The sequence below is a fragment of the Neofelis nebulosa genome, chromosome 6 (genome assembly GCF_028018385.1).
Source record: "Neofelis nebulosa isolate mNeoNeb1 chromosome 6, mNeoNeb1.pri, whole genome shotgun sequence".
Taxonomy (NCBI): domain Eukaryota; kingdom Metazoa; phylum Chordata; class Mammalia; order Carnivora; family Felidae; genus Neofelis; species Neofelis nebulosa.
Genome location: NC_080787.1, coordinates 4,213,356 through 4,228,844, shown reverse-complemented (window position 1 = coordinate 4,228,844; position 15,489 = coordinate 4,213,356). Strand labels below are relative to the sequence as shown.

Here is a 15,489-nt window from a genome sequence, read left to right as displayed (position 1 = left end):
TTAGGAAGTCCAGGATTGCTATACCCTTCCCTCTTATGAATGCCTTTGGTGCATCCCTGAGGTTTTGAGCTTTGGTGTTATCATTTTCATAGGCTTCCATGTAGTTTTTTTTTTTTTTTTTTTTAAATTTTTTTTTTCAACGTTTTTTATTTATTTTTGGGACAGAGAGAGACAGAGCATGAACGGGGGAGGGGCAGAGAGAGAGGGAGACACAGAATCGGAAACAGGCTCCAGGCTCCGAGCCATCAGCCCAGAGCCTGACGCGGGGCTCGAACTCACGGACCGCGAGATCGTGACCTGGCTGAAGTCGGACGCTTAACCGACTGCGCCACCCAGGCGCCCCTCCATGTAGTTTTTAAACTCCTCTTTAATTTCTTGGTTAGCCCACTTATTCTTTAGTAGGATGTTCTTTACTTTCCAAATATTTGTTATCTTTCCAAATTTTTTCTTGTGGTTGATTTCGAGTTTCATAGCATTATAGTCTGAAAATATGCCTGGTGTGATCTCAATCTTTTTGTACTTGTTGTGGGCTGATTTGTGTCCCAGTATGTGATCTATTCTGGAGAATGTTCCATGTGCACTAGAGAAGAATGTGTATTCTGCTGCTTTAGGATAGAGTGTTCTGAATATATCTGTGAAGTCCATCTGGTCCACTGTGTCATTCAAAGCCATTGTTTCCTTGTTATTTTCTGTTTAGATGATCTCTCCATTATGGGAAGTGGGGTGTTGAAGTCCCCTACTATTATGGTATTATCAATGAGTTTCTTCTTTATGTTTGTGATTAATTGATTTATATATGTAGGTATGCCACATTTGGAGCATAAATGTTTATAATTGTTAGGTCTTCTTGGTGTATAGACCCCTTGATTATACTATAATGCCCTTCTTCATATCTTGTTATGGTCTTTATTTTATTTTATTTTTTAATATGAAATTTATTGTCAAATTGGTTTCCATACAACACCCAGTGCTCATCCCAAAAGGTGCCCTCCCTTTCCTCCCATCCCCCATCAACCCTCAGTTTGTTCTCAGTTTTTAAGAGTCTCTTATGCTTTGGCTCTCTCCCTCTCTAACCTCTTTTTTTTTTTCTTTCCCTCCCCCATGGACTTCTGTTAAGTTTCTCAGGATCCACATAAGAGTGAAAACATATGGTATCTGTCTTTCTCTGTATTACTTATTTCACTTAGCATAACACTCTCCATCTAAATTGTCTGATATAAATATGGCTACTCCAACTTTCTTTTGGCAACCATTGGCATGATAGATGGTTTTCCAACCCGTATTTTCAATCTGAAGGTGTCGTTAGGTCTAAAATGAGTCTCTTGTAAAAAGCATATAGATCAGTCTTGTTTTCTTATCCATTCTGTTACCCTATGTCTTTTGATTGGAGTGTAGACCATTGATGTAGAGTGAGTACTGAAAGACATGAATGTATTGCCATTATGTCACCTGTAGAGTTAGAGTTTCTGGTAGTGTTCTCTGGTCCTTTCTAGTCTTTGTTGCTTTTGGTCTTTTGGTTGTTGTTGGGTTTTTTTTTTTCATCTTTTCTCCCCTCAGAGACTCCCCCTTAAAATTTCTTGCAAGGCTGGTTTACTGGTCATGAACTCCTTTAATTTTTGTCTGGGAAACTTTTTATCTCTCCTTCTATTTTGAATGACAGCCTTGCTGGATAAAGAATTCTTGGCTGCATACTTTTCTGATTCAGCACTTTGAATATATCCTCCCATTCCTTTCTGGCCTGCCAAGTTTCTGTGGTTAGGCCTGCTATGAACTTGATCTGTCTTCCCTTGTAAGATAAGGACTTTTCCTCTCCCTTGCTGCTTTCATGATTCTTTCTTTGCCTGAGTATTTTGTGAATTTGACTATGATATGCCTTGTTGATGGTCAGTTTTTTGTTTAATCTAATGGGAGTTCTCTGTGTTTCCTGTATTTTGATGTCTGTGTCTTTGCCCAGGTAAAAGAGTTTTCTGCTATGATTTGGTCACATAAATTTTCTACCCCTTTTTCTCTCTCTTCATCTTCTGGGAATCTATGATTTTGATATTATTCCTTTTTAATGTGTCACTAAGTTCTCTAATTTTTATTTTGTGCTCTTTTGCCTTAGTCTCCCTCTTTTTTTTCTGCTTCGTTATTCTCCAGAAGCGTGCCCTCTATTTCTCTGATTTGCTGCTCTGCCTCATCCAGCGTGGCCGCCATGGCACCCATTCGAGATTGCAGCTCAGTCAGAGCATTCTTAATTTCATCCCGAATAGATTTTACCTGTTTTATTTGCACAGAAAGGGATGCTGTGGTTTTTTTTCAACCCCAGCTAGTATTCTTATTATTGTGATTCTCAATTCTGGTTGAGACATCTTGCTTGCATCTGTGTTGATTAAGTCTCTGGATGTCATTTCTTCCTGTTGTTTCCTTTGGGGTGATTTCCTTCATTTCATCATTTTGGAGGAAGAAAATAAATTAATAAGGGGAAAAATAAAATTAAAAAAATTAAAACAACACAAATAAATCAAATAAAGGATGCTAGATCCTATATATATTTTTGTTTGATTCTTGAAAGAAGCTTGATAGGTTAGAGAAAAAAGGGAAAGATAAGGAAAAGAAAGAAAGAAAAAGGAAAACATTTGAAAATTTGGAAAAAAATGAATATAGTAAAATAGAATAAATGAATGATAAAAGTAAAATAGAATTTTAAAAATTTGCAAACAGTAAAAAATATAGTAGAAAAATATTAAAAATCTTTTTAATAAAAATTGAAAACAAAAAGATATTTTGTCTTTCTGTATTCAAGAGAAAAAAAGAAAAAGAAAAAAATTGAATAAAAGAACCAGCAAACAGAATGAAGTACGATTGAAATGACATCTGGTTTTCCATAGAAGTCAAGCTATGAAGCACTTTATAGTCTGTTAACTAAGCACATAAAGAGACTTGTGTTCTTTAAGAGCGCTGTTGGCCCAGTTGGACAGAGCTTATTGTAACAGCTCCATTCTCCAACAGATTGTACCACTTATCTTACTGGGATGGATTGTTATGTTTCCTGTAGGTGTGTATGCACATGCATGGGAGGGGTGAAAATAGAGTCACCAGCTATCCAGTCCCTAGTATCAAAACTCTGCTCTTTCCACAACTGGCAATCAAGCACCTCTTCTTTCTCTCTGGTTTGTATCTACTCCCCGCTTCTACGCTGTCTATAATCAAGCCATCAGGCGGCCATGTGGCACCTCCTTCCTGAGTTTTATCACAGATGCAGCTGTGTTTTCTAAACCCTCACTTGTGAGGGACTAAATCTTTGACCCCCTCAGACCCTCTGGGAGAGGGGCTCACTGAGCAGTGACTGGTTGCTGGCTGCACCCAGGAACATTCACTAGACAGCACTGCTGCCAATACCCAGAGACTGTGTCTGGGCACCAGCCCACCCTAGAAAAAGTTCACATGATCGTGTAGCAGCAGCATTTCAGGGATTATGGAAAAATCATAACACACATCTGGAGTCAGTCTTCGCCCTTAATGTCCTTGTTCCAGCACCAGCAAATGTGGTTGTTCTCTGGGGTCTGCTGGGACCTTTGCCTGTGGGGAGGCCACACAGTCTGTACCAAATATCCTCCCAGCCAGGAACCACCTCTCCCTGTATGGCCTGAGGACACTGAGGACCTCCCTCTCTGCTCCTAGGAATTTTCCCTTCCCACCAGAGCACTATCAGGTATTGAGCTGCGGAGTTTCAGACTCTGTGCTCCACCATTTATAGAATCTTAATGGAATTTAAACCATCTCCTTTGTCCTTTCTCCCTTTTTTGTTCAGTCCCTGTGGCTGTTTCCACTTTTCCACTTTCTCTCCAGCTACTTTTGGGCACAGGGGGTGCGTTTCCCGTACTCTCCCCCACTTACATCCTCTCTCCACAAGCAAAAACAGCTCCCTGCCCTCCACAGCTTCTCTCTCCCCCCAGTTCACCTCTCCGTGCCATGTACCTGCTGGGTTCTGTGGTTCAGGTTGTGCAGATTGTCATGTTAATCCTCAAATCAGTTTTCTAGGTGTACAAGATGGTTGAGTGTTGATCTGTCTGCATTTCAGGAAGAGATGCAAAAAACTTCCATGCTGTTCTTTCATCTCAGCCCCTGGAGTATGGTCGTTGATTTAAATTCTGGACCTAGCATATCATTTATATCTGTCTTGATTACATCCCTGGCTGTGATGTTTTTCTTTTCTTTTGGGATGAATTCATTTGTTTTGACATTTTTCTGGTTTCTGTCTTCTTCTGTGTGTTAGGAAAGCCTGTTACCTTTCCTGTTCCTGCAAGTAATGGCTATATTAAGAAGAGGTCATATATGGTCCAGGGGCTGGCATTTCAGGAAGTGTTTCTCGTGTATGTTTTGTGCATTGTGCTGTTGTGTTTTGGCTGCTCTTTCCCTTAGGTCACTCTGCTGCAGTTTCTCCTTGCCTTCAGTGAGGAGTGTTTGGACCTTGTCCAGTGTGGTGAATTTTGACTAGGTATGCTTTGGCCAGCTTGTTAAAATAAGCCTGATCCTATTTCTACTAGAGCTGAAGCTTCTCAGCACCTTATAACCAGTAGTCTTGGTGGGTGTGGGGGTTTGTGCTGGTCTTCTGGGGGTGTGTGTGTGGCTGCTGTTGTTGTGGCTTTCAGGCATACTTGCCCTAGGAAGAGACACCTGCAGAGCACGTGGGGGCAGGGCTTGGTGTAACTGTCTCAAGGCTCCCACTGTGGACATTAGGATGCTCACTGATGTGGTTTGTGCTCTTGGGTGGGGGCATAAAAATTGGTGTCACCGATGTTCTCTCCCAGAGAGGGGAGTTCCTGCCTGCTGCTGCCCAGGAAACCCTCACAAAAAAGTGAACACTCTCCCCTCATGTGTTCCAGGCTTCCCTGAGACCCCTGCCTTCAGCCTGTGTCCAGACCATCTGCCTCTGGCAGTGAAGCACATCTGTGTTTTATCTCAGGCATGCCAGCAGAGTTTCAAACTCTATATTTTAGGGACCCAGTGAGGCATGGCACCTGTGCTCATCCTCTGGGGGAGGGTCTCATTGTGCTGGGGCTGGTTTTTCCCAGAAAGGCTGTCACAGGAGTGTACAGATACTTGGAGTTTAGAATAAAATGCAGTAAAAAGCCAGACTCCAGGTTTGCTGCCCTCAGCAGCTGTCTCTGCCCCTGTGCTAATGAATGGGCAGCACAATGGTGTCAGCCGGCTCTTCTGTCCCCTGAGAGCTGGTGCTGCCTCTCCCAAATGCAATCCAAGAAACGTAACTGTTTATTCCAGTGTGAACCCGTGAATCCTCAGTCCATGCTGTATGCTCTCAGGCCTCTACCTTCCTTCTCCATAGGAGCACAACTATGTTTCCTGTTCTCCCCAGCAGCCACTGTGCTGACTTCTACAGCTGCGGTCTTTGAACTCTGCTTGTTGTGAAAACTTGGGATAATCAGCCTGTCTAGTTTTACCAGTCAGTGGTTTTGGGGAAATGTTTTTCTCATGCAATCCCCTGTGTAATGCACTCTCTCTGATCAGGTCTCCCTCCCCTCTGCAGTGCCTACAATTCTTTTCTTCCCATAAATATACATTTTTTTTCTCTCAGTAATCAGACTGATTTCTTGGGTAATGAGAATCATTTGATATTTATCAAGCTGTGTTTGAGGGACAAGGCAAGGATAAGTTTCCCCCACAACTCACCATCTTAGCCTCAAACACATTGACAAAGAGATCTTAAAGGTCATGGCTAAAATGGCTTAAAGTCTTCTGTTTTTGTGGAGAAGATGTTTAAGGTTTTATTTGTCCCTGGAAGTAATCTTAAGAAGGCTGTGGTCTAGAGGTGGGACAGGAGAGCCATTTCAGCATGTATGTATGTAAATTTTATTTAAATCCAAGGTGGTTAACATGTAGTGTAATCATGGTTTCAGGAGTAGAATTCAGTGGTTCATCACTTCCATACAACACCCAGTGCTCATCACAACGAGTTCCTTCCTTAATGCCCATCACCCAACTAGCCCATCTACCCACCCACCTTCCCTCTAGCAACCTTTAGTTTGTTCTGTGTATTTAAGAGTTTCTTATGGTTTGCCTCCCTCTTTGTTTTTATCTTGTTTTGGCTTCTATTCCCTTATGTTCACCTGTTGTGTTTCTTAAATTCTACGAGTGATATCATACGTTATTTCTCTTTCTCTTTCTGTCTTTTGCTTAGCATAATACACTCTAGTTCCATCCACGTTGCTGCAAATGACAAGATTTCATTCTTTTTAATGGCTAATATTCTATTGTATATGTGTGTGTGTGTGTGTGTGTGTGTGTGTGTATATATATATATATACACACACACACATATATGTGTGGCTAAAATGGCTTAAAGTCTTCTGTTTTTGTATGTATGTATACACACACCACATCTTCTTTACCATTTGTATCCTTTGGATAAATACCTAGTAGTGCAATTGTTGAGTGGTAGGGTAGCTCTATTTTTAACTTTTGAGGAACTTCCACTGTTCTCCTCCGTGGCTGCACCAGTTCACATGCCCACCAACACTGAAATAGGGTTCCCATTTGTCTGCATCCTTGCCAACATCTGTTGTTTCTTCTCTTGTTAATTTTAGCCATTCTGACCAGTGTGATGTGGTATCTCATTGTGGTTTTGATTTGTATTTCTCTGATGATGAGTGATGTTGAGCATCTTTTCATGTGTCTGTTAGCCATCTGGATGTCTTCTTTGGAAGAGTGCCTATTCATGTCTTCTGCCCATTTCTTCAATGGATTATTTATTATTTGAGTGTTGAGTTTGATAATTTCTTTATAGAATTCAGGTAGTAACCCTTTATCCCATAAGTCATTTGCAAATATCTTCTCCCATTCTGTCAGTTGCCTTTTAGTTTTGTTGATTGTTTCCTTTGCTGTGCAGAAGGTGTTTTTTTTATCTTAATTGAGATCCCAGTGTTTCATTTGTGCTGTTTTTTCCCTGGTCTCTGGAGACATGTCTAATAAGTTGCTGTGGCTAAGGACAAAGAGGTTGCTTCCTGTTTTCTACTTTAGGATTTTGATGCTTTACTTGTCTTACATTTAGGTCTTTAACCCATTTTGAGTTTATGTATGGTGTAAGAAAGTGATCAAGGTTCATTCTTCTGCATGTCACTGTCCAGTTTTTCAAGTGCCATTTACTAAAGAGACTGTCTTTTTTCCATTGGATATTCTCACCTGCTTTGTAGAAGATTAGTTGACCATACCTTTGTGGGTCCATTTCTGGTCTATTGAGCTATGTGTTTTTGTGCCAGTACCATACTGTATTGATCACTACAGCATTGTAATACAGCTTGAAGTCTGGAATTGTGATGTCTCTAAGTTTGGTTTTCTTTTTCAACATGGCTTTGGTTATTTGGGGTCTGTTCTCCCTAAAAATTTTAGAATTGTTACAGCTCTTAAAGAATTCTGGTGTTATTTTGATAGAGATTGCATTGAATGAGTGGATTGTTTTGGGTAGTGTTGACATTTTACCAATATTTGTTCTTCCAATACATGAGCATGAAATTTGTTTTCTATGTTTTGGTGTTCTTTCACTTTCATAAACTTTCTGTAGTTTTCATACAAGAGATCTTTTACCTCTCTGGTTGTTTATTCCTAGGTATCTTATGGTTTTTGGTGCAATTGTAAATGGGATCAATTCTTTGATATCTTTCTGCTGCTTCATAATTGGTATATAGAAATGCAACTAATTTCTGTACATTGATTTTATATCCTACGACTTTGCTGATTTCATGTATCAGTTCTCATAGTTTTTTGGTGGAGTCTTTTGGGTTTTCCACATACAGTATCATGTTGTCTGCAAAGAGTGAAAGTTTGACTGCATACTAGCCAATTTGGATGCTTTTATTTCTTTTTGTTGTCTTATTGCTGAGGCTAGGACACTCAGTGGTATGTTGAACAGCACTGGTGAGAGTGGACATCCCTATCATGTTCCTGACCTTAGGGAGAAAGATTTCAATTTTTTCCCATTGAGGATGATATTAGTTGTGGGTGTTTTCTGTATGGTCTTTATGATATTGGGTTATGTTATACCTCATCCTTCTATCCCTACATTCTTGAGGGTTTTTATCAAGAAAGGATGCTGTATTTTGTCAAATACTTTTTCTGCATCTATTGAGAGGATCATGTGGTTCTTATCCTTTCTTTTATTAATATCATGTATCACATCAATTGAGTTGCGAATATTGAACCAGCCCTGCAACCCAGGAATAAATTCCACTTGGTCGTGATGAATAAATCTTTTAATGTATTGTTGGATCCAGTTTCCTAGTATCTTTTTGAGAATGTTTGCATCCATGTTCATTATGAAGATTGGTCTGTAGTTTTCCTTTTTAGTGAGGTCTATGTCTGGTTTTGGAATCAAGGTAATGATGGCCTCGTAGAAAAAGTTTGGAAGTTTCTCTTCCATTTCTATTTTTTTTTTGGGAACAGCTTTAAAAGAACAGGTGTTTACTCTTCTTTAAATTGCTGGTAGAATTCCCCCTGGAAAGTCATCTGGCTCTGGATTCTTGTTTGTTGGGAGATTTTTGATTACTGATTCAATTTCTTTACTGATTATGGGTCTGTTCAAATTTTCTATTTTTTTTCCTGTTTCAGTGTTGGTAGTTTATATGTTTCTAGGAATTTGTCCATTTCTTCCAGATGGCCTAATCCGTTGGCATGTAATTGCTCTTAATATTCTTATCATTGTTTGTATTTCTGAGGTACTTGTGATTTCTTTCATTCTTGATTTTATATATTTGGTTCCTTTCCTTTTTCTTTTTGTAAATCTAAAAGGATTTATCAATTTTGTTAATTTTTTTAAAGAACCAGCTCCTAGTATTGTTGATATGTTCTACTGTGTTGGTGTTGTTGTTGTTGTTATCATTGATTTCTGCTCTAATCTTTGTTATTTCCCTCCTTCTGGCTTTGAGCTTTATTTGCTGTTCTTTTTCCAGCTCTTTGAAGTGTAAGGTTAGGTTGTGTATTTGATATCTTTCTTCCTTCCTTAGGAGGGCCTGGATTGCCATATACTTTCCTCTTATAACTGCCTTTGCTGCATCCCAGACCTTTTGCATTGTCGTGTTTTCATTTTCATTGACTTCCATGTACTTTTTCAATTCTTCATTAATTTCTTGGTTAACCTCTTCATTCATTCTTCTTCTTTAATCTCCAAATATTCATGGTCTTTCTTTTTTTTTGTGTGGCTAAAGTTAGTGTTGTGGTCTAAAAACATGTGTGGTATGTTGTCTTTGTGTACTTGTTGAGGACTGATCTGTGATCTAGTATGTGATCTATTCTGGAGAATGTTCCATGTACACTTGAGAAAAATGTGTATTCTGATGCTCTAGTATGAAATGTTCTGAATATATCTGTGAAGTCCATCTGGTCCAGTGTGTCATTCAAAGTCATGGTTTCCTTGTCGGTTTTCCTTAGATGACCTATTTATTGATGTAAGTGGGGGGGGGGGTAAAAATCACCTACTATTATTGTATTATTATCAATGTATTCCTTTATGTTTGTGATTGATTTATATATTTGGGTATTGTCATATAGGGGGCATAAATATTTATAATTGTTAGATCTTCTTGGTGGGTAGACCCCTTAATTATAATGCCCTTCTTCATCTCTTGTGACAGTCTTTTAAAATCTAGTTTGATGTTTGGTTATTCTTTTTATGTCCACTAGCATTATAGATGGTTCTGTATCCTCTTATGTCCAATCTACAGGTGCCTTTAGGTATCAGATGAGTTTCTTGTAGGTAGGCAGCATATAGATGAATCTTGTATTTTTTTTCTTAATCCATTTTGATACCCTACATCTTTTGATAGGACCATTTAGTCTGTTGACATTTAGAGTGATTATTGAAAAATGTAAATTTAGCTCCATTTTGATACTCTCTGGTCATTGCCAGTCTTTGTTGCTTTTGGTCTTTTCTGTTTCCACTCAGAGTACCCCTGAAAATTTCTTGCATGGCTGGTTTAGTGGTCTCAAACTCCTTTAGTTTTGTCTGGGAAACTCTCTCCTATTTTGAATGACAGCCTTTCTGGGTAAATAATTCTTAGTTGCATATTTTCCAATTCATTATGTTGTGTATATACTGCCACTCCTTTTTGGCCTGCGAGGTTTCTGTGGACAGATCTTTTGCGAACCTGCTCTCTCTTTCCTTGTAGGTGAATGATTTTTCCCCTTTGCTTCTTTCATGATTCTTTCCTTGTCTGTGTATTTTGTGAATTTGACTATGATATGCCTTGATGATGGTACATTTTTGTTGAATCTAATGGGAGTTTTCTGTGCTTCATGGATTTTGATATCTGTGCCCTTCCCTTATTAGGAAAGTTTTCAGCTATAATTTCCTCACATAAACCTCTGCCTTTTTTTCTGTCTCTCCATCTTCTGGGACTCTTATGATGTGAATTTTATTCCTCTTTAATAAGTTACTGAGTTCTCTAAGTCTTATTATCTTTTGCCTTTGTTTCCCTCTTTTTGTCTGTGCCATCATTTTCATAATTTGACCTTCTATATCACTGATTTGCTGCTCAAAATTTGCTGCAATTCAAAAATGCATCTCATTTATAACATTTTTAACTTCATCCTGACTAGGTTTTAGTTCATCTCTGCAAAAAGGGAGTCACTGGTTTCATCTATGCTCTTTACTTTTTTTTTTCTATTTGACAATTTATAATTTTTAAAATTTAAATCCAAGCTAATTAACATATAGTATAATAATTTCAGTAGAATTTAGTGATTTATCACTTACATATAACACCCAGTGCTCATCCCAAGTGTCCTCCTTAATGCCCCTCAGCCATTTAGCCCTTCCCTTCACCCAACACCCTGCCAGCAACCCTTAGTTTGGTCTCTGTATTTGAGTCTCTTATTGTCTCCCTATTTTTATATTTTTTCTTCCCCTCCCCCTTATTGTCTCCCTATTTTTATATTTTTTCTTCCCCTTCCCCCATTTAATTGTACCTTAAATTCCATGAGTGAAATTATAGATTTCGTGTAGCACACTCTAGTTCCACCCACGTTGCTGCAAGAAAGAAGATTGCATTCTTTTGATCCCTGAGTAATATTGCATTGTGTGTGTGTGTGTGTGTGTGTACACCAGCCGACGGACATTTGATCTCTTTTCATACTTTGGATATTGTCGATAGCGCTGGTATAAAGCATTGGGGTGCATGTGCCCCTTCAAATCATCTGTATCATTTGGATAAATACCTAGTAGTGCAATTGTTGGGTCATAGGGTAGCTTTAGTTGTAATTTTTTGAGGGACCTCCACTGTTCCCCACAGTGGATGAATTTCCACCAAAAGTGCAAAAGGGTTGTTCTTTTTTGCATCCTCGCCAACATCTGTTGTTGCCTGAGTTGATAATCTTAATTATTTTGACAGGTGTGATGTGAGAGCATGCTGTTTAACCTCCATGTATTTGTTGTCTTCCTTGTTTTTGTGGTTGACATCAAGTTTTGTTGTGGTCGGAAAAGATGCATTGTCGTAGACTCTGGGTCTAGAGTTCTTTCTTGTCTGGCAAGAAAGAGGGATGCAGGATTAAATGCGAGAGATGGGTAATGTCTGGGAAAAGACAAGAGCCCTGAATAAGAGTTCTTGCCCCATTTTTATTATAATCAGAAGGCTTACACACATGCTGATGGACATGCAACTCGTGGACGTGAGGGAAAGGGGGTCTTGAAGATATCCAGGGTTAGGGGTTTGGGTTAATACAAAGCAAAATCCTGGTGCCAGGTGGCTGCGCAAAAGGTTGTTTAAAGGAGACATGAGGTACCACCTCTGTTTACCTTAGCCGAGGGGATAAGACAGAGCACATAACCTAAGGTTTAACTAGACACCTTTCTTTTGCTAATAAGCTCCACTGTGGCAGTATCACCCGCAGCACAGCGGTCTATAGCCCTGTTTACCTAGTTTGGTCCTTCCTTCCTGTGAAAGCAGATTTATGCTATAATACTAAATTGGGGGTGGGGGTGCTTTTGCCCTGAATACCTAATCTTGCTCACCTCATATATCTTTGTATTGGGGGCCTTTGCCCCCCTTCTCTATCCTTGTATGCCTAATCTTGTTTACCCAAACTTGGGTGTGAGCATCCTATGGCTTCATGATTCTTTATGCCTTGTTAACCCATCAGCGCAGGCTCGGGGAATTCCTAAGCTTATTCCCCACAGTTCCCCCTTTTTTGTTTTTTTGTGGGGTTTTTTTTTTTTTTTTTGGTTCTTCTAGTTTTGTGTTCAAGGACTGTCATGACGAGCTCCAGGTCCTTCTTTTGCTCTTGGATGGTCTGACGGGTGATTCTACAAAGACATAAAAAGAGACATAGTAAAAGCATTCCACTTCTGAGAGTTATCCAGAATTTGAGATGGGTGCTGTGAGAAAGGATCTAGGTCATGCCACATTGCCCAAGAATCAGCCCATTCATTTTTAACCTGACCCTCTGCATATTGTAGCTGTTGGTGCAAAGTCATATCTGAATTTTCTATGTTGTCAGAGAGGTAGGAAGAAAAGACACTGTGAAGGTGTGTCTGGACAGCATCACAAGCTTGGGAGTGATTATAAGTAATGCCAGTCATGTAGATATGCTGGTAGTTATGGTCACAGGGCAGCTTAGAGTGGAGGAACAAAGCCTCCTGTGTCTTTCCAATAAATTCCACTGCAGCCTTAAGAGCTTGAATGTGGGCCAAAACTAGTTTATCAGTGGAAGTTGGGCTTATAAATTTTTTGGTAGTATTGACCATAAATTTATTAAGGGCATGGGCTGTCTATATAGTATGACACAGCCTGATTCCAGCTACAGTAGCAGAGGTGATAATGCTTATTGCTGCTAGGATGCCCATGATTAGCAGGACAACCAATCCTTTTCACCTTACAGTAGAGTGCCAGTGATGAACAAGCTTGGAAACTGCCTAGTCCTGATAGATGCATATGGGGCTCAGAGCTATTAACAGGAACCCAGGCTGAGATATGCTAAGTACTAATAAAGAGGAAATATTTAATTGTGTGATGTTATCATTACTTATGCAGGACAAAGCAGCCCTGGGAGGTAGAGATATTATAATTATTTTCTTGTTGTTGGATCTGTAAAGTGGAGGTAGCAAAGAGAACATAGGGAGAAGGAATACAAATAGTGATCTATGCAAATTGGTCATTGTGCAGGGAGGCCCAAGTTAGGTTAGTATGCTGATTTACATATTTTGGGGGGGGGCAGCTAACAGTACGAGTGAAGAAGGTAAGACCTAGCTTCCAAAGATTAACAAGCCACTTTTAATTTCCCTTTATGAGCAGAAATTATAGAGCCAAACCTCCATCTTTCCAAAAAATAGTCTCCCTACCAAACTGGTCAAAGGATATGGTCTTAGAATATTTTGTTTCAAGAAGTCCTCTAGGACCCCTGTCAGTAATAGTCCAATTACCCCAGTGAAGATGATGCTCAGTCTCTCCATAACAGGTTGTCCAAGAAATATTATTCTGGGGGTGGTCTATTTGAGACTAGAGCAAGCTATAACATTAGGAGTGTGAGATAGGTTTGTTTTTTGAGGTATATCAAAGCTTGTAGCTGAGAAAAAGGTAAAATTGTCTGGTTTTGTAGAGGTTTTGGGCTGTACATACAAAAGCCAGTTGATTTTTAGTTTAAGACAAGCAGATAAGTTGCTAAATTTGGTAACATACATAGGAGGTGCTGAAGTAAGCCACCATCGAGGTCTTGGCATATAAGTCAATGTTCTTGCTCAGTTTGGAAGGGTGGGTTAAGGTTGGCTCCTCCTATTAATTTAGTGTCATTTTTTCTAATAAGAATATCCCAGTCTACGAGTGTTAAACTGTGGACAACTGAGGGCAAGGAGTATAATTAGGGTTACCCATACCTAATTTTTGTCCATGATGGAGATCAAGGCCTTCAGGTGCGAGTCGGGGGTCTATGCAATATCATTGAGTTTTAAGAGGATGCTGGCCTGGTTAGACAGGAGTTTTAAGGCTTCCCTATGTTATATCAGGGGCAAGGACTTGCATTTGCAGAGTGGCTTCAGGATGAGGAGTCAATGAAGAGGCTTCTTCCATCTGGAAAAGGGGGCTGGTGGCCGCTCACTCATAGTCAGTCTCTGGGAGTGTTGGTTCACTGGAAGATATCCTGGGAGTCTCCATGATGCCATGGTAAGGCTTCACCAACCAAAAGGGAATCCGAAGAAGTCTGAAATCTGAAAGAACACAAGCATATCCTCAACCCCAGGTGAGAAGTTTAGTGGGCCCAGTTCACATGGGCCGCTCTTTAGGGGTATTGCATAGCACCATAGGGTGAGAGGGTTTATCTTATTTTGAGGAATGTCACTCATCTGGAGTTATTCCTTAAGGATTAATATTTAAAAAGTTAAGAGTAGGACAGGGGCCAACATGGTGGAGAAGAAGGGGCATCCATACTTCCTGTGTCTCTCAAAGAAGTGCTAAAGCCAAAGGACTTTGAACCCCAAGAGTCTGGGAGGAAAAGAGGCCAAGTCTAAAAGGGAGACACCAAGACATCCTTGGCAGGCTATAGGACAGTGATTGCAAACTGGGGGAGATAAAACAGTCTGTGTAGGCACAGAAGGGAGGCATCCCCTTCTATGGAGAGACAAAGGGAAGAGAAAGAGTGGCTGGGGAAGTGTAGGACTATATCTTGACAAGAGATAAACCTCGGACTGGGACTGAGAGGGATTCTATCTCTAACTGCAGGGCTTTCTTCAGACTGGGGCCAGCTGCCCTGTTTGTGCACCTGGGGAGGTGGGGAGCAGTCCACAGTAGGAGAAAGCAATCCCCTCCCGGGAGTGTTGCACAATAGGATGAAGCCTGCCTATGTCTGCCACCCCGGGGCTCAGTGGTTGGGGCGAGGGCACAGTAGGAGAAAGTGGCTCCCTCCCTGGAATACAGTGGTACAGGACAAAGCCTGCCTGCATCCACCACCCCCAGGGCTAGGTGACGAGGTCAGCACAGTCCACAGTAGAAGGTGGTACTCCCTGAAATGCGGCAGCACAGACAAAGCCATCCAGTACCACATATTCGGCCACACTGAGAGGGGCTTCCCCAATGCCAGAGAGCACAGAGCAGGACTTTGAATCCTAGACAAGGGCATGGTCAGGGGAGTCAGTGGAGCAAGAATGACCACCTTGTCTGCACCCACGGCACAGCGAGGATGACTCCAAAGGAGTCTGCTGGGTCCATGGAGAAGAGACTGGGGGATTGCCATTTCCCCCCCTTCCACCACCAAGGCAGGGCCTCAGGGATTGGTTTGGTCTGGGGCTCATAGTGGAGGCATCACCAGCCTACACCAACCCATGCCGCTCCACACTGGGTATCTGCTGGAGCTAACTGGATGCTGTGGAACCAGATGGTTCCATCATCCAGACCAGTGATGCTGCACAGCCTGGATTAATTCCAGAAAAATTCTTGTTATTTAAATATATCCTCCCTTCTTATCTCTTAACTCCTCTAGGCTGATTACTCTGGTCAATGGTTTGTTTTAGCA

The 15,489-nt window shown here is 40.6% G+C and overlaps 1 long non-coding RNA gene across 1 annotated transcript; it reads right to left on the bottom strand.

Moving 5' to 3' along the window:
- Window positions 1–11,585: 11,585 nt before the first annotated feature.
- On the bottom strand, window positions 11,586–14,255 carry LOC131515518 (uncharacterized). The gene is made up of 2 exons (XR_009263607.1): window positions 13,859–14,255; window positions 11,586–12,292 (listed from the first exon to the last, which is right to left on the bottom strand). It is a non-coding gene; the product is annotated as an uncharacterized LOC131515518 (long non-coding RNA).
- Between the last annotated feature and the right edge of the window lie 1,234 nt (window positions 14,256–15,489).